At 35.0% G+C, this 21,771-nt stretch overlaps 1 long non-coding RNA gene across 1 annotated transcript; it reads right to left on the minus strand.

The window, feature by feature from the left end:
• Window positions 1-6,109: 6,109 nt before the first annotated feature.
• On the minus strand, window positions 6,110-17,226 carry LOC147654084 (uncharacterized). The gene is made up of 3 exons (XR_015285445.1): window positions 17,128-17,226; window positions 16,042-16,161; window positions 6,110-8,612 (listed from the first exon to the last, which is right to left on the minus strand). It is a non-coding gene; the product is annotated as an uncharacterized LOC147654084 (long non-coding RNA).
• Window positions 17,227-21,771: the final 4,545 nt, after the last annotated feature.

Here is a 21,771-nt window from a genome sequence, read left to right on the forward strand (position 1 = left end):
AATGTCATAAAAATATTGAATTTTCATTGGGACAAGGAAATCTGAAATGTGTAACTAAAGCACTTGATCTAGCTTCTACAGTGATGAAAAGATTCAAACAGGCAGCTGATCTATCATTAAAATGTTAAAAGCAAATGAGTTAAGCTCTTTATTTTATGTTTTGTTTTTTTTCTGTGTGCATATACTTGTAAATCTGAATTTACACAAATAGTGTGCCCAAAACATTAGACATTAGAACATTTCAGAGTATCTGTTTTGAATCATTTAAACATAAACTTTATACATGGAGTTCAAATTAAAACTAGATCTAGTATAAGTCTTGATATCTAGACGTGCTGAGATCCATTATGGCAGTTTCATCAACTATAAAGAAAATTTACTAATTTACTTAACTTATATATCTGTCTAGGAGAAATGGAATGTGAAAAGTTCTTTTAGTAATATCTGTTTTAGAATCACAGAATCAGGAAATGTTTTGGTTTGGAAGGGACTTTTAAAGATCATCTACTTTCAGCTTCTCTGCCATGAACTACTCCCACTAGACAAAAGATCCATCTAAACTGGTCTTAAACTTTTCCAGTTATGAAGCATCAACAAATTCTGTGGAAAACCTCTTCCAGTGTATCATCACCCTCATGGTAAAAAAAAATAAAAATTAAGACATCTCTTCCTTATATTCCAAAAGAAACTACTTTCAGTTTAAAATTCTTGACCTGTGTCCTGTTAGTACAAGCCTTGGTAAAAAGGTCCTTCTCCATCTGTTTTATCAGCTCCCTTTAAGTGCTGAAAAGCCTCAGTAATGTTCCCTCAGATCCTTCTGTTCTCCAAGATGAACAACACCAGCCCTCTCAGCCTTTCTTCATAGGAGAGATGTTCTAGACCTCTGATTATTTTCATGGTCATCCTCTGGACATGCTCCAACAAGTCTCACTTGCACTGGGGACAGGAGTTCAGGTGAGGTCTCATGAGAACAGGGTAGAGAAAGCAGTACATGGTAGAAAATTCAGGCTCATTCACAGAATATAATTCAGGACCCATCATGCATGTCCACATCTTCCAGCTGATGATAACCTGCTAAGAGTCATTCTTCTTTTGTTGTCTGCCAGATCCCTGGGAAAATGTTCACTTATTTTTACACCTTGATTAGAAGGCAACTGCAAAATACCTACTAAACCACCTTACTGGACATGGTTAGATGGACTACGCACTGAGACACTTTCTAGATAAGATTTTTGTTTCTGTCTTGATTTTAGCTATTTAAACCTATTTGGAAATAGCTTCTATATGAAATTTACTTTATTTATAAATGGAGTAAAAGTAGTTACATAACTTATCAGAGAGTGATGAAAGAAAATGTAAATTTACCCCTTTTATGCATGATATATACAGTATTTTTCTGTTTTATTAGGTAAAGCCCACATTTTTATGGTATACTACAGGATGAAAATTACCAGTCTTTAAAAACACCAGATGCATAATAAATGGTCTGTATTATTTTAGTAATAAATAACATGAAAATGACATGCAAATAGCTTTTGTTGCTGTTGTTGTTAATAAACAGGTCATCTATAAAGCCAAATAAGAAAAATAGATGATGCAATATTTTCTTGAGACTGAATAACATTTATCAAAGTTCATCTCGTGTTTCCATGTTGTTCCATTTTACAGTTTTTTCTTGGTAATCTCACTAATATTTAGCTATATTTTATGTGCTGACCTCACAAAGAAAAGATTCTTGTCACTTTTAGGCAAATGTCCATTTGCATTTTATGAGGGTGCTTTTAATAGTTAAAAATTTCAATAGATTGATTATATGTTTACCTTTCAATGTTGTTAATTCAATTACTTTCTCACAACTCTGTTTCTTGTTGAGTTGCCATTATAAAATATCATACTTTGCAAAAATGGATCAGAAGTACGTCTTTAGTGTAGTTTTCAATATGGAAATCTATTCTTAACCATATGCAATTTCAAAAAAAAAATCTCAGTATGCAGCAGCTGTGTTTCTTGAATATGTAAGTGAATACATGGTCTTTAAAGTTCTCATATATTATGCTGATCAAAATTTCCATTTAAACACATTGTAGATATGCACTGTACTTATCTGTAATAATGTTTTTTCTTATATGCTTGCACACAAGTACGTAGAAACTACAATAATGAATATGAGGAATTTCATACCTCAGGCCAAGTATTTTTTCACAAGTATCTATCAAGTAGATACTTGTGAAATAATTTTTGGTACTGTTAATACTTATATCATTAATGATTTTGCTAATGCTGCTGAATTCTGTTTTAGATTATGTACAAAAATAAGAAAAAAACATGTTTAAGAAACATAATACATCAAAGACTGAAAAATAAAGTAAACGATACAAAATTCTATTGTCAGAGGCATGAGTTTATTTAAGCATGAGAAATAATTGCTAGGTGAAAGATAGTGCTCTCAGACAACTGAATGAAGAAAGATTTCTAATTATATTGGTTGATAGCATCACAAAGATCAGGACATAAATGGGTTCATCAACAAATCTCAGAACCACAGCTGTCCCATTCCTAGGCTTAGTAGGAAATGTAGCCAAGCTGTTGGAAACAATAACAGAAATAAGTAATGAATGGCAAATAAGAAGAAGACAAAGATATTCAGTGTGCATTTGACACTGTCTCTTACAACATCCTAGTGTCTAAGCTGGAAAGACATGGATTTGATGGATAGACCACTTGGTGAATAAAACTTTGGACGGTCACACTTAAAGAGTTGTAGTTAACAGCTCGATGTCCAAGTGGAAAATGGTGACGAGCTGATGCTCCTCAGGGGCAGGTGTGGGGTCTGGCACTCTAACATTTTTGTTGGTGACATGGACAGTGGAACAGCAAGTTTGCTGATGACGCTAAGCTGCGTGGTGTGGTTGACATGTTGGAGGGAAGGTCTGTCATCCAGAGGAACCTTAGCAGGCTTGAGAAACATCTGTGCAAGCCTCATGAAGTTCAACAAGGCCACGTGCAAGTTCCAGCACCTGTGTCAGGGCAATCCCTAGCACCTGTAACAGACAGGGAGAACAGACTGAGATGAGCTCTTGGGAGAAAGCCTTGTTTATGGACAAAAAGCTCAATATGACTCAGCAATGTGCACTTCCAGCCCAGAAAGCTGATGACATTTTGGGCTGTAACCAAAGAGCTGTGACCAGCCACCCAAGGGAGGTGATTCTGCCCCTCTGCACAGCTCTTGTGGGACAGTGGAGTACCTGGAGTACTGTGTCCAGGTCTGGGACCCTCAACAAAAAAACAGTCATTTATCTATTGGAATGAGTCCAGAGGGGAAACACAGGTGTGATCACAGGAACGGAACACCTCTGCTATGAAGACAGGCTGAGACAGTTGCTCAGCCTGGAGATGAGACAGCTCTGTGGAAACCTTACAGCAGCCCTCTAGTACTTAAGAGAGCTATAACAGAGCTGGAGAAAGCTTTTTTGCAAGGGCATGTAGGGGCATTTCCATAGGACTTGGAAAAATGGCCTTAGCCTGAAGGAGGGTGGTTTTAAATTAGATATTAGGGAGAATTGTTTTACTCTGAGGGTGGCAAGACACTGAAACAGGTTGCTCAAAGAGGTTATGTAGTTCCCACACCTGGAGGTGTTCAAGACCAGTCTGGATGGGGCTATGAGTAACAGGTCCTGTGGATGATTCTTTTGCCCATGGCGGGGGTGTTGGAACTAGATGAGCTTTAGAGTCCCTTTCAACCCCAACCATTCTATGATTCTATGATTCTAGGATTCTGTGATTTATGATTCTATGATTTATTCTATGGTTTATACTATAAACCAGTATACAAGGTTTATAGAGGATTACAAATTTCTCCAGGAGGTATAAGGATAAACAAAATTTTCAGGAACTAACCATGGGTTACTAGTTTTCTTTAGTGAGATGTGGATGTATATTAGTTTATTAAGGGGGACATTAACAGTACATATATCTTTCTCCTCTTTCATGTGAAGAGCTATTGGGAAGTTCTGGTAATGAAAATTTTTCTGTTTACCACTCTCACTATATTGCTTATTTTCTGTAGACAGCTCAAACTATTGGAAAATTAGCATGTTCTTGGATATTTCCTTTCTGTTTGTTTAAGCTATTACACTTATGAGGCTCTTAGGGATGAGGGAAAGAGGAACTGCTTTTTTGTATGGAAAAGGCAGTGCCTACTTATGTTTAGATAGTGACCGCAGAACTACAAGAAAGGGAAATATGAATTAAGATTGTGTATTAAGATATATCTTGGCATCATATGTGCTCTTCAATTTATTAAGGTCTTGGCCAGAGTTTGATGAATTTAACTGTGTATTTCTGGTGCAGCATAAACTTGAGTTTCCTCTATATTTAGCTATACTGTACTTGATGGAAATTTTCTCTCCAGTTTATGCAACATTTCACAATAATTTCATGCTCTGGGGAGAAGGGAAGGAAAGAGGAGAAAAGAACCCTTCTTCTGTTTTTGCATGGCTTTAAAACCAGGATGTAGATTAGTGCACTTGACTTCAGTTTGAAATAAAATCAGCCAACAGAGATTTTACAAGTGTTGTAGTTGCCAATTCTTGTATTTTAAAGTATGATGTATCCTGGTGATTCTGTAAGATAAGAAAAAGGAATTTCTAAGCTACATCATTTGAAAAGAAGTGAGGAAGGCAAAAATGCAGAGGGAAAGAAAGAAAGAAAGAAAAGGGGGAAGAGGGAATGAGGTAAAGGAGAATGGAAGGGAGGAATGAAATTGACCAATTGTTGCATATACTGAAGCACATAATGTTTAGATTTTAAAAACATGAAGACTTTCCAGTTGAATCTCTTCCTCTAAGCAATCTGGCCTTCTTGGCTAAAAATAAAGATCCTGCTGCCATAATAACATATTGCTCTTGATTAAAAATGCTCATTAAATGGAATTGAAATTCTTACTAGTGGCTAAAATTATTCTCTAAGAATAAAATATGGGCCTGGACTAATAGAAGAAATATACAGTCCAATAATAGTTTAGCCAGATAAAGTATTTAATTATTTAGGTGTGTAAACACTTCTAATATTGTAAAATCAGTGTAAGACTATCAAAGTAAATTCAGACATGGAAGGAAAATTTCCAACCTGTCTTTTTAAGAACTCTGTCATAGATGAACATTTGAATTGCCTTATTCCACCCTTTCTCCTTTTCTTCCATTGTATTTATTCATCATTTTATTATTCATCATTGCAGAAGTTAGGTTTGAAGTGTGAAGGGAAGTAGCAGAATGGAGCAAATGCAACTATGTCCTTTTGGGAATACATGAACCATTCTAGCAGAGGATTAATTTATTACACAGTTACCACTACGTTATCCAGATTCATCCTTTTAGAGAAAAATCCTTTTAGAGAAGGTCAGACCCATTCTGATTGACTTCAGTTTGAAATAACATCTGAATGATCACCTGAGGCTGTGCAGAGGTACTTTATCTTCCTCCGCTTCTGGAAGTCTACAAGACGTAAGGTTAAATCCCTTCTCTCTTCCATAGATTGAGACAATCCTTTTCAGCTTGTTTTCTGTGACTAACCAGGAGGACTTCAGTTAAAAACACTACTATCTTTTCCCATTCCTTCAATATTCACTGAAATAATGCCATTCCTCCAGAGATCAGTAAAAATTTTATCTCTCTGATATACTATTTCTGTTCAATCACGTACCATCACTTATCTTTGTCCCAGGCAGGGCGAAGAAAAAATGAATTATCTAGAAACATGCAGTAAATGTGCATTGTAAAGAGCATATGCAGGCAAAGAGTTAATTTAGTCACCTATTGGCTCTAAACATCACAAATGGACTGATTTCTTCTGGACAAGTGTAGTTCTGGGGCTGGTGTTAGTATAGTTGATATAGGATGAATTGAATAATATCTATGATTAACAGTATGGATATCTATGAAACTAGACAGAAATGTCATCTCTCTCTTACAGCATACCAGTCTATATTTTACCAAAAAATGTAACACTTTTACATTCATAATGTGAAACTGGCTAGATTAATAAAGCAATATCTTCTAACTTTTATAATAAGCTCATAATTTAGGATTTTTCCAGGCAGCTTACTAAAGCATTATTAATAAAAATGTTAAAGTTTATTAGCATAACCTTTTTACTAATATAGTTTCCAGACTTAAGATAAATAAAAAATCAATATACTTTAATAAGTGCTGAACATCATCTATGTAAAATGTGGTTGGTCCTTTTTCTCTTATGGTAAACATAAAGTAATTAAAACTAAAAAGAAAAGTGTGTTTGCCAGAGTAGAATAATATCAAAATATGCCTATGTTGAGGAGGATGGGAGGAAATATAACACAGATGGCACTGATTTAACAACTACAGGACATCATTCAGTGCTGTTCAGTAAGCAGAAAAATAAAGCACTCACATGTTCAAACTCCAAACTGCTTTCACAGACAGGTGTGGATGCATCTGAGTTTCTCTCACAGAGCAATGAGACTTCTGATATGGTACTGATATGATATTTCTTGGTATGGATTTGTTCTCTTGGGGCAAGACTGTCATGCCTGGCTGGGAGGTCCAGCACTCTTCAATGGCTGTGTTACAGATTTTCAGAAAAGAGATCAGAGAGACTCTCATGAGCTTCAGTTTTATGTTAATAATGATTCTGCATGTACCTTCAGAAACACTTCCTTAATTAATGCAATTTAAAATATTGAAATGGTGATGCAAAGTGCTGGACAGGTAAAAGTACAATACAGAAGACTAGTACATTTCATAGATCACATAGTGCTTTTAACACCTATAACTTGTGGCCACTGTTACAACACATATAACTGCAAAAATTATGATCAAAAGTGCTACTTGTTAGAAAATGGCCTGCTATTATTGCAAACCTATTAAGTAGCAATATAACATGTAAAATGTCTTTTTGTTACTCAAACGAAATGTCTGCAATGGAAAACACTACTGCACCATGCTGGTCCCCAGCTGTTATATAAAAGATTGGGGTAGATCCAACAGAAAACAGAAATTGAATCAGATATCATTATTTGTTTTGCTAGAGTAGCTGCTTGCTAAAGCTATTATTTTTATTGTCCTCCTCCCAGGGGTCCATTATTGAGCTTTGGTCCTTGTGTATATAAACTTGTGAAGATTGTAGAGTGTTATCACTTTGACTAATACTAACCAGAGAAAATAAAATTTATCTCCTTGAGTAGTAAATACTTAGGAAATCCATAAGATCTTGGATTCTGGGAAAAAATAACCTTATGTGCCAATACAGGCTGAGGGCTGACACGCTTGAAAGCAGCTTTGAGGAGGAGGACCTGGTGTACAACAACCTGTCCAGGGGCCAGCAGTGCCCTTGGAGCCAAGAAGGTCAACAGTATCCTGGGGTGCATTAGGAAGAGCATTGACAGCAGGCTGAGGGAGGTTATCCTGCCCCTCTGCTCAGCTCTGCTGAAGCCACATCTGGAGTGTCCAGCTCTGGGCTCCTCAGCACGAGACAGACTTGGAGCTCCTGGACCATGTGCAGCAGATGAGACAAAGATGATTAAGAGACTGGAGCATCACTCTTATGAGGAAAGGCTGAAGGAGCCTGTTCAGGGCGCCTGTTCAACCTGTAAAAAAGACAGCTGGGAGGGGACCCTGTCAATGTCTGTAGTATCTAAAGGGCCAAGAGGGTGGAATCAGCTCTGCTCCGTGGTGCTGAGCAATAGGACAAGAGGCAACAGGCAGAAATGTACGACTGAGAAGTTTTCTACTTTGTATGTGACTGAGCACTGAAACAGATTGCCCAGAGAGAGTGTTGAGTGTCTCCCACTGCAGACGTTCAAGAACAGTCTGAGCACAATCCTGTGCCATGTGCTCTGGGATAACCCTGCCTGAGAAGGGAAGTGGGATCAGATGACCCACTGTGGTCCCTTCCAAATGTTCTGTGATTCTGTGAGGCAGACTCACTGCATGTACCCAGGGACTGGCAAGTGCCTTTTGGCATCTGGAAACATCAATTTGATTTTGCATGGAAATTTACCTTCATTTGGATTAGCCTATGATGCCTAAGAACTGTGTCTGTAAATCTAAATTATTCACTCTAGGCTCTCTTTATGACATCAGAAGTACAAGAATATAGAAGGAGATTCATCAGACATCTGGAAACATCCATTTTGGGTTGAATTGCTTTTTACAAGTACTTAATATAACTTAGATAATCTAAATTTTAACACACAGCAAATACATTTTAAGCAGATTAATTATTGATAATAGAATCATAGAGTAACTTAAATGGGAAAAGACATCTAAGATATCAAGTCCAAACATTTGCAAAACTAACACTACCATTTAACCATGTTCCTAAGAGTCTCCCTTACATGTATTTTAAATATGTATTTAGGCATGAGGACTTCTCCACTTCAGCCTGTTTCAGTATTTGATAAAGCTTTAAGGGAACACATTTCTCCTAATATCCAATAATAAAGGTCATTTTGTCTTATCCTATCTCTTGTTACTTGGGAGAAGAGACTGATAGTCACAAATATTGTCAGGTAAGTTTCTTCTGTCTTGTGACCTCCTGGTCTTCATCTGTGCAGAGAACAACATCTCTTCATGTTACTGAAAATGCAATAATTCATTGATGTGATGTACATATCTTTTACAGCAGTAGGTCTCTAACAGCAGTATTCTGGATTAAAATAAGAAACAATCTAGGTTTTCTCCCCTCCACTCACACACACAAATACTTAGAATAAGGAACTCATACATTAAAATCTCAAATTATTTAAACCATATTTTCACCTAATAACAATTTAATAACATATTTAATAATCTAATAACCTAACTCTTATGATGCACAGAAAAAATAATCAGGAGAAATGCTCATTTTATTTTAAATAATACTGGTAAATCCCAAAATGTACTGCAATGCATAAATATCAGTCTTCTATAAAACCTAGGAAAAGCTGTTGAGCAGAAATTAGCCTTTAAATAAAATTTAAAGGTCTATAGAGAACACTCATCGTGAACAGGAAAGGTAGTTTTTGTTCTGTAATTGGGACTCATAATGTTTTCCCTATTAGATCTTATTAACCTATATATGCAGTATACAACAATGCACAGTAAGTTTTATTCACTTTAGTCTTTGCAAAAACTCGCAATTACAATCTCCGAAACATGTGAAGCTATTTTATAATGTTAATTAAGGGTCATGGAGTATTGTTTCCTACATGGTGTTACTAAGCTGGTGAACTGTAACAGTTTGCTGGAGTTTTAGTTAGCACTCTATTAACTATACCTAAGTGGCTTGCTTATCTTCTTTGTTTAGCAGGTCATTTGACACCCAATAATTTCATGTTATGAAAGAAAATGCATAAAACTATGTCAGCTTAGAATATGTCAGGTTTTTATTTTCTCAGTCTCTCTCTCTTTGCTTCCCTATCTGTTCATGAAGAAGGAGAAATAGAGTGTATTAATGTTGACAGGAAGATACTGGTAATAATGAACATTGCTCAAATAGCTGTGATGGTTTCTGTTATTATTATTTTAATAATTTACAGAAGTATCTCCACAGGGTTGTGTAGAACTCTAGAATGTAGCATGCTTTAAACATTTAATAGAGAAGTTGTATGTTTTTTCGTTTGCCTTTTTTCTTTCCCCTTTTTGGGATTTTTTGGGTTTGTTTTACAGAATCTTGCAATAAATCAACCAGATAAACTAGGCAGGATTGAGGTCAGATATATCACAGTTCTTCATTCTGCGGCAAAATTAAAAAAAAAGTAAAATAATCATGAAATGGTAGCACATCGGAGTAGTATTTGGCTAGGACAACAACTAATGCAGTCCTGGATTTTCAGTTTCTTACTTTTCCCTGTGAAGTTCACCAAATTCATTTGAGTATCAGATTAAGAGTCACTGTTTAGCTGAAACAAGGGGTTGTCAGGTTCCCATCAGTAAGAAGTTTCAGACCTTTTCAAAAGTGTCCAATAAAAATTCAAATGGCATTAACACAGGTTTTAGATCAGTCCCTGCTTATTTCAATGACATTTATGAAGCAAGAAAGCATCAGATGCAAACCCATAGTGGCCATCTGCAGGAATTCCTCACACAGCCTCAAAGCATGGTACCTTTTGTGTACAAAAACTTGAAACTGGTATTCTTTACAGGGTCAGGTAATATTTCTGTCTCACAAAATCCAATAGAATGTGCAGAAATGACCCCTCATCTGGGTTGACACAAGCTTCTCTTTAGGTGGCTAATGTTTTATTTTTCTCCTAATTCAGGTATTGGTCTAGCAAACGTGCAGGAAAATAATTGCTCTATCCTTTCCCAAAAAAACCCCAGAAACTGAACAGTCACTTTGTTGTGTTGAACATGCCTGTTTCCTCTCTCCCCCCTTCTTATTCTCAAATGTCAATATGAAGAAAAAGAAAAATGCACAGATAACCTCCTCCTCCCCGCCTCCCAATTCTTTAATTTCAATTTTCAAATCATCATTTTCTGGTTACATATTAGTTGTATATTTTATATAAGCTATAAATACAATTCCTTATATTATGGGGACATTCAAATTAGGCTGACAGAATCATAAATATTTGGTCATCAACACCAAAACCACAAAATTAGAGTCTTGCTAAAAGTACTGTCCCTTCTTGAAACAATTAACTGGAGTGGATCATACTTAAATCATACCTACAATAAATTGACAGACACCTCATTATAATTTAAAGAAGGAGATACCTCCAAAATAAAAGGAAACAAAAAGCAGTTATGCTGATATCTAGCTAGATTAAAGCTCCAGCTGCCTATTTTTAAGTCCCTCGCATATAAATATCTAAAGTAACCAGTTAAGCTTCCCTTTTTAACATTTTTTAAAAAGGAAAGGGTCTATATTTTTTCAAAGAATAGTGGTTGAAAATAAAACAATTAGATAGATTAAAAATATGACTGAATATCAAAATGGTCCCTAGTGCAGAGCACTTGATGACTGAAATTTACATCTCCTGTTGCAAATCATATGCTCCCCAGGTAAACACCTTTCTGACTAGCTAATTGAAACACAGGTGGTCTATAATATTACTGCAATTAGAGAAAACAAATCAAGATGCACATTTTGTAACCTACTCTCATTCAATGACTTCGACTGATTAATATCACAGCATATTTTAAACATTTGAAAGGTAAGAGCTGGGTAGTAAAGGAATCACACAGTAGTTGCCATCTTGGACATGACCAGTGTATTTTAAAAGCTGTTACACTCATGTGTGGTCAAGACAAAACACACTGCAAAAACTTTGACAAAAGGTATAAATTCTTACCTTTAACATAAATCATATTCCTTAAATCTAATTTTAGACGTTTATCAGCTTTTTTAAATCTGATTTTTAAATCAAGTTTTCTCTGACATGCAGTACTTCTGCTTACAAGTTATCTATCGCTTTTGTGTCTAAAGGAAATCTAAAAAGACTGAGCTCCTAATTTGAGGAACTTTGTTTCATATGATGACTCAGAACCTCTAATGCAAATGTTTCCTGGTCATCATTTATACAGGCAGAATACTGGGAGGACTTGTAGTCTTCTGTACCTCTTTTATGAAATTGTATATTTAGATTGCATCTCTTTGTTTCAGAGATAGATACAAGGAAATATTTTTTTTTCCTATTGGACATTATACTGACTGCAGTTTATTCCTTTTTCTGATCATATGTAATGGTACCACAACCTGCTGAAACATGTGGTTGTATTTTTCTTTGTAGAATTTAGGCTTGAAGCATGGGAGCTGGCACAAATTTGTGCTTCAGAACACATGGAATTTCAGAAACATAGACTAGAGATATGTGTAGTGGAATGTTCCCACTACCCAACAGTTAGATTAAAAAAAAATTTTAAAAAAAAAGTGTTAATATGGTCTGTTGCATTAACATTTGATCTATTGCAGTTCTAAAATAATAATAAAAAAACTACATTAGTAAATCAATATTAAATAAAAACTGACAAAATCTTTAACCAATGTACCTTGTTTGTTAGAAAGAGTTATTTTACATGCCTGATTTTAGCAGAGAATGTGACTCCTGAGACACTTTTCTGTTGTATGATTGTGTCACTTGTAACAATTCTTTGAATGTTTTCAGGATTTCAGGAAGTGATATTTAGTAATTCTTCTCTCTAAAAACTTCAGAATGGTCTGATTGTTTTCAATTCAATAAACTTGACAACCTGACTTATGGCCTGTTTTCATTCCAGTTTTTGAAGGCCAGCTTAAGGCATTTAGCTGAAGCTACCAAGTGATGACCTAGCTCCTAAAAACATTTTGAAGATGATGGAGTTGCTAAAAACGTCCTGTGAGGATACTCAAAACCTCACACAAGAGCGACTTAAATCCTTACTGTTCTCAATTGCTTTTAGAGACTTTTCTAGGATTATAAGGCTTCCTAACTCTGTGTTAGTAGGATAGAATGAGTCCAAGACATTGCTCTTTCTGTACTTACAGGTTGTCATTACAAATAAAGATAAATTATGACAAATTTGGGAGTGGGAGAAGAGGGAGGAGGAGGGAAGAAAAGGTTTATCATTGCTTGTTCTAGATTTGAACACAAAAAATAAACTGAGGAAAAAGAATGTCTGTAGATAATGGTTTGAGAACAGAATATTGACAGCATCATATGCTTTTACACTGCAATAAAAAACAACCAGTGTTTGGAATGATACAGAAAAGATAAAAGCTTATCCTGTATATCCAAAAGCAACAGCAATCAGTATTTGTCTTCACAATGTAGCAATTTATTCTTGAACTACCAAGAGCCTTCAGACTCAACTAGGTTGTTATTTTGTTCATGGAACTGAGCATTAGTCCAGTCCTGAGCTGTTGCTAGTCATTTCTGAACAGCCTCATGTTTTAATAACATGAGGCAGATGAAAAAATGCAAATTGTGTTTAGATGTCTTGTCATTCCTTTAATTTTTTTAAAAAATCTTGACATGTATATGATGCTTTCCACGTTCATTGTTATATTCCTCATTTGTTTGGAATATCTAGGCATGTTTATGCTTGCAGTTTCAAAGTAGTACTTATTTGTCACACACACCTCTGTAGTAATGCTTCACAACTGCACAAAGAAATCACAAAGGTCAAAATCTCTTCTAGAAAACGTCATCAGATAAGATAAATTGATTTGCTTGCATAAAATTTCTTTATTAAAAGCAGTACACCTAAATAATTTTCACATATCTGAGACAATTATCTGACCATATATGGTATTATTACTTGTTCTTTAAGCAATTCTGCTCTGAGGCTTTTTCTATAAGCAGAGGTGTATTAAAAGGTGTTCAGATCTCTAAAATAGTTTCAAGTACTTTTGGGGCTTTTTAAATCAAATGGATAAAATCAAAACAATAAAGCAGAAAATGAGTAAAAAGGTTTTAATGTTTGGCGTAAAGCCAAACTTACCATTAAAGTTGTAAATATCACCACTAAATAGATAACAACATAAAAATATATGTAAATCAATAGAAATGTCTATACAAACCTATTTATGAAAATCTATTTTCAGCAGCTTGCAGCACTATGAACTCAGGTTGTACTGTGCTTTCCTTTTTGAAAAATGTTGGCGCAAGAGACTTGACATTTAAAGAAACAGGCATACATAAATGCTTTCAGATACTATTACTACTATTTTTGTTCAGTGGACTTTATACACATTAAAAAATGGCTTTTATCTATTATATCTGTTACTCGGGGGAAATGATCTGTCAATCATTGAATAAAAGCTTCTTCTTCTAATGACATAATTTTAATGATACTAGTGTAGTTTTTAGAAATAAAATACATGGCATGTAATCAGACTTCATTTTCTTCACGTGAATAACCCTTGGGTTGACAGGGAAATATTATAGCACCACACTGCCATTCCCAGTATGTGACAATTTGAGCCCACATGGTGAGTATTTTTCAAATATATATATTCATTTAACTGAATGTTGATGAGTCGTATCAAACATGCATGACACATAGATGAAATTTCAATTATAACAACTTAATCAACCAGGCAAAACTTTTATCAAAGGCAATTTTGTAGGAGTTATTTCATGCATTAAATTTATTGAGATTTCAAATTAAATATAGTCTTCATAGTAAATCTGTGAATATTTTTAATTTTTTTTTATATTTTCAAGCCCATGGGTGTTTCTGTCTTTTTTTTTTTTTGAGGGGGTTATGCATGACCTGAACATGTGAGGGAGTGGTGAAAGGGGTAACAGACAATATGTGGCTAATATCCATAACTATTGCCTGTTGCAATTATTAAGATACACAAAACCCTCAGCCTGCAAATCTAGAACAGGTGCATTGGTGAGGAGGCAGTTTTTATTGCTCTGATACAATATTTTATTCTTTTATAAACTGATTTGTTTAATTTGTTCCTATTGTACTGCTTTTGTTCCTCAAAAGGATGAAGGAAGTAAAAGGCTGAAGTCTGCTTAATAATTGGATTTTGTTTCTTAATGTGTTATTTTTACCTAATTTTTCTTCTGAAATAAAAGCATATAGAAAAGGCTTAGTATGTGGCAACCAACTATAAATATTTTTTTTTTTTTAAAACAGAAGATCAAAAGGATATATGGGTTGCAGAAAATGACTAGACCTAATTCAATAACAGAGACTTTGGTCAGAATTTGTGCTGTGTCTGAGGTTTAGAACTGTGGATTACTTTTGACTTTTGTTCCTCTCTTGTGTTCGGTAGTGTTCATTTTTATCATGCTGCAACTATGCTTTTATTTGAAAATAATATACACAGCAAATTAGACACCTACCCAGGGAGGAAGAAACAGGTGGTCCTGAACATGCTTTTTTTTCATGTGTAATGTACAGCAAAGAGAAACATCATTCAGAAATGCACCAATTACTCTGATGTGTTACAGCCACTGTTGAGAAACTGCAGAGAACTATTTCTTTCATAATTTGATTAGGAAAATGGGAAGGGTGAAAATAGTGGATAGGAGAGAAGATGACAGTTCTGCATTATTCACAAGAGAAGAATGCAGAGAGAAACAACAAATCCCACACAAAGCAGGATTCACCTCTCACTGAGTTCTGGTTTCTTTTAAGAGAGAAGAAGATATGGTGATTATTTAACACAGTTGTTCTAGGACATACAAAACATGATCCAAGGAAGAAAAAAAAAAAGGGCATTTACTTGAATAATATAATAGATTTATATACAGAGTTATTTTTTAAGAAGAGCTTGAAAACATAGTAGCATTCCACTTGATGAAATGATGTTTTTAGCAGATAGAAAATGAAAGTTCCTAGAGATGCATTTAGCCGTGAGATACGTGAGGTACTATTAATTAAATATTTTTCTGAAGCAGGAAAAAGATGAATAACAATATTGAAGCTCAAAAAGATACAGCGTACATAGGCTACTAGCTAAAATTTAAATTTAACTATATAATGCAAAATACTAATTTAAATAAAGATTAAAACATATTTTTGAGATTTTATTTTATGATAATGGCCAAATTTCACAATGTCACATAATTTTTAGATAAAATTATAGAATGCAAAAAAGACTAAAATTAAGTGCTTCAATGTTTTATATTTCCAACACGTTTTGCAAATAAAAGAGAAGTATTGCTCCTTTCTAAATTTGCATGCAGTTCTTACTGGTCACATATTCAATTTCCAGTGAAAGACTACAATTTTTCTAAAAGATTGTAAAATGTTAGTATTAACTCAGCAGCCCTCAATTATTTTGCTCTGGATCATAAAATTATTTCCTCAGAGGTAAATTTTTCTAGATCAATTAATTTTTCAATTATTCATTCAGAAATTAAAAATTTGGATTTTCCATCATGAACACAGCAATCTATCCTACCCAAATAATGGAGAGGAGTGGCACACATTTTCAGGAGTCAAAGCATATCACTCAAAAGTTCATGAATAGTAATTCCTATAATTTAATAAATCATATCCTAGAATCCCTTTAATAAATTTATCAATACTATTTTTTCATTTATTTTATGCAATTTTCACTCATGAGATATTTACTCACCTGAAGGAAAATAGCTCTCAAAACATGGAAATTTTTCCACAGAATATATAATTTTCTTCAACAGATTTGTTCACTATCTTGATAGGGACTGTGTGATGTTTTGCCAGAATGCAGAAAATACTGTGAAAAAAATCATAAATGTGTCAAGATGGCTTTTATTTTTTTTTTAATATAACACAACAATAACAAAAAGATTTTTCTTTGCTAGGCATTCCAAACGCAGATTGTTTTTTCCAGCTACGTATACATTTAATTTTCCACAATACACTGATAAAGATTTTACATTTTCATAAACATAGCAATTCCAGAAATCTGAATTTATATTTTTTTAATAATTTCAAAAGTTCAAGCAATGTCTTCTTGGAAAGACTAGATAACCATGTCTAAATTCTCACAGGATATCTACAATGACTGTTAGACATATGCCTATACCCATATCTAGGCTTACATTAGCTGTGTATTTTTAAACATTGCCTATCCATCTCTAACAGCACAGCAAAAGCCAGCCAAAGGCCAGTTCTGGACCTCTGCTCAATTTTTACTGTTCCTAGTTTGTAGTTCTCTCCTACAGACTGTCTTCCTATGAGGTGGTTTTTATCATCCTCTACTTTTGCTCTGCTTCATTTCAATTTCATTCTGCCTTTATTTGTTTTTCAGACTGCTCCAGAATTCTTGTAGTATCCCTCCTGCCATAAATTGCAATTTTTCCAGGGCCTTTAGAAGAGCACAGTCAGAAAAACATGGTCTCAATTTGATATCTACTGGGAAGAACCATAATTTTATAACACAGCCAGATCACATTTGAAGATTAATTTAGATCATATTTAGACCAACCACAGAAGGACAGCTAGGATAAGTAAGTTTCTTTCTAAGAGGAAACTATCTGGTTTAATGCTACATAAATTTTATTTTTTTTATTTTTTTCACAAGGAACATGAAAACATGTCAATGGCCCAAGTGCCTTGCTTTCATTCAACTCTCTCTTGTAGGACAAGGATTTTCACAGGCTTTTTTACATTTTACAGAGAAAATCAAACAAGAGAGATACTTTTGTGCCATCTCAGGCCATGACTACTCTTAAAATACCTAGTACTGCATTGGTTCTGTAGATAGTCAAGCCAAAACATCCCTCCTTCATTATGCAGCCTGGATAGACTCTTTATTAAAAGAGCTTCTGGCCCTGCTGCCAAGTGATTGCCTGTTCAGGTATATACTATCAGGCCAATTGTCTTCTAAAATGGCCAGCTGCATTTAGCCTGTATTTTGGGATGAGCTCCTGAATTTAGCTAAATCTCAAATCCTGTGTGGGAATTATCTGGCAGAAGACCAGACAGCCTGATGAGTGTCAAACATGAGTGGTTTAAGCTGTAGATCCTGATCCCATGACTAGGATGGTACAATAGCAGACTTGGAGAATCTCTTTGTCAGGAAATTCCTAGATCTTCTCATGCACAGTATCTGTTAGACAATGTATTTGTTAAGTGTTTTGCATAAAGAAAAAGAGTAGATAATATATATTGCAAGAGGTTTTGCTTTCATTGGATTTGATCAGTGGTCATTTAGTGTAGGAATTATACAGGGGTATTGTGATAATGCTTAGTGATTACTTCTCATCTTTTCTTGTAAATGTGTCATTGAAGCAGATGGAAAAATAAACAAAACCAAGAGGAAACATGTAGTTAAGAAAAGGTCTCACACTAAGCAAAATATACTAGGACTGTCTCAATGACTATAGTATCTCACACTGTCGTGCAGGCATTACTCCAAAATCATTTCTATATATACGTTCATGCATGTCAGTGAAAAATTAAAGTCTAGATAAGAATTTCAAAGACCAATGAGGTGCTTCAACTCTTGATTCATTGAAAGTGTGAGCAGCCCTTGCTAATTCATCTTGGCAGGAGGGAGATCATCTCTGCTTTTGGCTGAATTTTTTAGGGACAAAATATGTTAAAATTAAGAGATGTACGTCCAAGTCATCTATTCCTTTCCTCTCACTCTGAATCTGTGAATGCTGAAACTGGGACAACTGCTGACAATGCTGCAGCAAAGAGAAGCCAATTTCCAAGCATAGCTGCTGTAACAGGCAGAACAGGGGTGGTAGGAGGAGTACCTAGTGACTTGCTGGAGAATGATGATATTTGTAAACTGTAACTGTGCTTGTTTTTCACAATGCTGATGAGCTAAAAATGCCTGTAGAATCACATGAACATGACCTTATCTTCTTTTAGGTGCCAGTTCAAGTGTGGTCCCCAAATGCATCATTCCAGAACTCCAGTGTTATTCCATAGAGGCAGTTCTGAACAAGTGGAGGGATGACAAAACCCTTTCCACTCTTATTTGGTCTTGTGGTGGGAAAGGAAAAGAATGAGAAAGGAAAGAAAAAAGCAATAAAAAAATACTTTAAATATTCCTTCATATTTTTTCCTCTAAATTTAAGCCTTCTGTAGTGCTTATACTTTTCTCTCCATTCTGGTTACATTAATTTTCACTCATTTGGTTATCATGCAATGTTCCTTATAAGCCCAAGTTGTCTTTTCATTTAGTAAAGCTCTCTGTTGAAGTTGTTACTCCTACTGGCCTAATTATGGTAAGAGTCTTTCCAGAAAGAATACATTGAAATTCAATAACAGATGAAACAGTTTATATAGACCATTAAATTGGCACTACATTATTCTCAAACAGCAAATACAGGAAAGCTTATTTAAATCAATACATTTTTCGACAGACAAATCACTGCTTTTTTCTTCACATATCAAATCCATAAATTTTGGAAAGGCAAACTACCACAAGAGAGCTTCATGCAGGCAGTTCAGAAAATTACTTCAACAGGAAAGTTAAGCCCTGATATTTTGCACACCAATATGTCGTCAGATGATTGGTTATTAGTCACATCACTTTTATCCCGAGTTCTGGCAGAACTGTGTTCCTTCAGTGGATGATTTTCTTTTTTTTTTTTTTTTTTTTTAATTACTAAAAATAATTTGAATATGAATAATGCATTCAGATAATGTGTGTCTGAATATATGCAAATACTTTAAAATTCCAGGGAAATTTGCTGGTACACACAGAGACACAGAGAGGCATCCCGAGATAAACCCTTCTCATCCAGTCAAACAAGTTTCTATCTACAATTTTCTGCCCCTGCTAATACTGAAATGGTTACTCCACGTGTTCCCATCTCATCTATATCTGACTTCATAAATAAAGGCTGGTGAGGTTTAGCAATGTCCTGGCCACAATATCAAAAGGTAATGAAATCTGGTACTACCCAAACACAAAAACATTAGCAGTTTTTTCTGTATTCACCTTCCTGTGTCTTCCCTTGACCAAGTAAGATTCTAGTATTGCTTTTAGCTAATTTATCATTACATTTATATAATATAAATTATAAAAAATTAGTTTTCTTAGCATCTCTAGTATTGACTGAAATTTCCATTTGAAAATCACGCCGATTTCAGGTGTGTTTGCAATTTCTGTGGTTTTCAAGTGGAGAAATTCTCTAATATCTAAAAGCGGTAGTATTCCAAGACTTGTTAGATTATTATTACCACCAAAACAATTTATTCTGTGTCACTCATCAAATGTGATGAACATCCTCCACTGTTTTAGTCATCAAAAGCTTCAGAAAGCTACTGGTGATCTTCACCATTTTGCAGAACTTTGGAAGCCGTGACAGATTGGTTCAAAGTTGCAGAATAACTTAATTTCACTAGTTGAAATTGACTAGTGTATGTCAATTCTCCTCTAAGAGTGCCACTGTTCTTGGGATTCCAGAATGGCTCAAGGGTCTCAGAGTATGTTGGCTACCTCTGCTACATGTACTTCTGGGTGGTTCACTGTTTCCTTTGAATTTAGAAATTCCCTCTGAAGGCATGTACTCTCTTTTTATGTATCTATCCCAGGACAATATAATTTGTATTGTGGTTCTGAGGAGATTCTGGCCCCAGCTTGTGTTTGCTACAAATTCAAGTAGTCTTATCACTTAGCATTCTGCCATTCAAGGCTGCAAGCACTGAGGATGGATGACAATGAGTTCTGCCGTTTAAGATCAAGTTGTCAAGACAGAAGTTTCAGAGGACCTCATATTTACTAACATAAGGAACCTGCTACACAGAACACCACCTGCCACAGAGGTTCATTTGGTTGATGTTTCAATAAAAAACGTGAAAGGTGGGTCACAGAGAAAGGGTCGGTGCTGTGTTTGCTGTCACAAATTGTGACCTGTCATTACAGATGTCACCATTGATATCTCAACAGAATGTGGTGAAATGTTAGCTACTTCGAGCGCTCAATTTCTCGTCAAACTATCTGCTTCATGGAGCTTCCATATTTTCTCAGGGACTCCTGGTCAACACAGTACATATATAAGGTCACAGACAACAGTCTAACAATGTTTTTGACACAAAGAAAATGTGTCTTTCTTTTTAGAATAACTGGATGCCGATTATTGGTAAGTGGATGCGCATTCATTATGTGATGCCTATATAAAAACAAATGATTACTCCTACACAAAAACATTTGTTGAAAGAAAAATATGAAGAGATTATATAATATATAGTGTAAAGAATGCTGAGAATAAGGCAGATCAGTCTTCACCTTGTGCTTTACAAGAACTTCCACTGCAGTGAGAATCCCAACTGCTTCTGCTAACCCCGTTTTATCAAATCTGACTCTTCTGAAATGATACCATGAAGGAGCAGGAAGACCTGCTATCAAGTATGACAGTGGATATTAGCATCAGTATATTAGGAAGAGATATTTAGGAGTGCTAGTAGATCAGATACAAAGTAATGGGTGCCATATTTTTATTTAGAGCTTGCTAAACCTAAAGCTACATGAATAAAAGCATGTCTCCTTCCTTCAAGAAAGGATCTAATTCAAAACAGGAATAACAGCATGATATCTTCATTTCAACTGCTGGATGCTGTGGCTGTTGGGACTGAAGGTCTGATTAAATTGGCATTATAAAGAAATTCTCTCCCTTTTTCTTTTATGTGCTCCACAGCCCTGGATCACTTATTTTGGCTGTTCTCACTGTCTCATGTTTTCAGACACATTCATTTATCACAAAGTAAGGCACTTTCCTGTTTGTGTTTCCACTTTACTCTAAAGGACACACAGGGAAACATCACAGGAATGCAGGGTTGCAGCAAATAAATTGTCTGCACTTAGTCTGCAATATGTCTCTGCAACCATTCAGCCTCGCATGATTTCTTGTTGCAGAGATAGAGTTAAAAGGCTTCTTGTAAACAACCATCTAATACAGCATTTTCTGAAGACATGACTCTTTGATCTGTTTTTCTGCTGAGAACTGTAATATATACTACAGAAATTTTATGTTCTTTGTAATGAAATATCTTAAAGTCTCATTTAATGATACAGTTGTCTGTATATCTCAAAGATACATGGTGTACAGTATTTTAACTGGAATCAGATTGCCACGCAACTCCCACAAATCTGAAAGTTTCATACCAAAGAAATTAAAAGATCAACAGTTTCCAGAAGGATATAAGGAAGTGCCACAACTTGAGGCGTTGATGAGCTACACTAGACAACATGATAGTCATCACTACATTTGCTATATTTGCTACTGGAAAAAAAACTGTGGTAGGACAGAATCTCCTCAGTTGCATTCCTTTTTTTTTTTTTTTAACCACATATATATTGCATTGCCTTCTCTCAAGAAAAAAAAAGTGAAATACATACTGTTCAATAAAAAAAACCCAA

This window comes from Cyanistes caeruleus, chromosome 3 (genome assembly GCF_971803275.1).
Source record: "Cyanistes caeruleus chromosome 3, bCyaCae1.hap1.1, whole genome shotgun sequence".
Classification (NCBI taxonomy): domain Eukaryota; kingdom Metazoa; phylum Chordata; class Aves; order Passeriformes; family Paridae; genus Cyanistes; species Cyanistes caeruleus.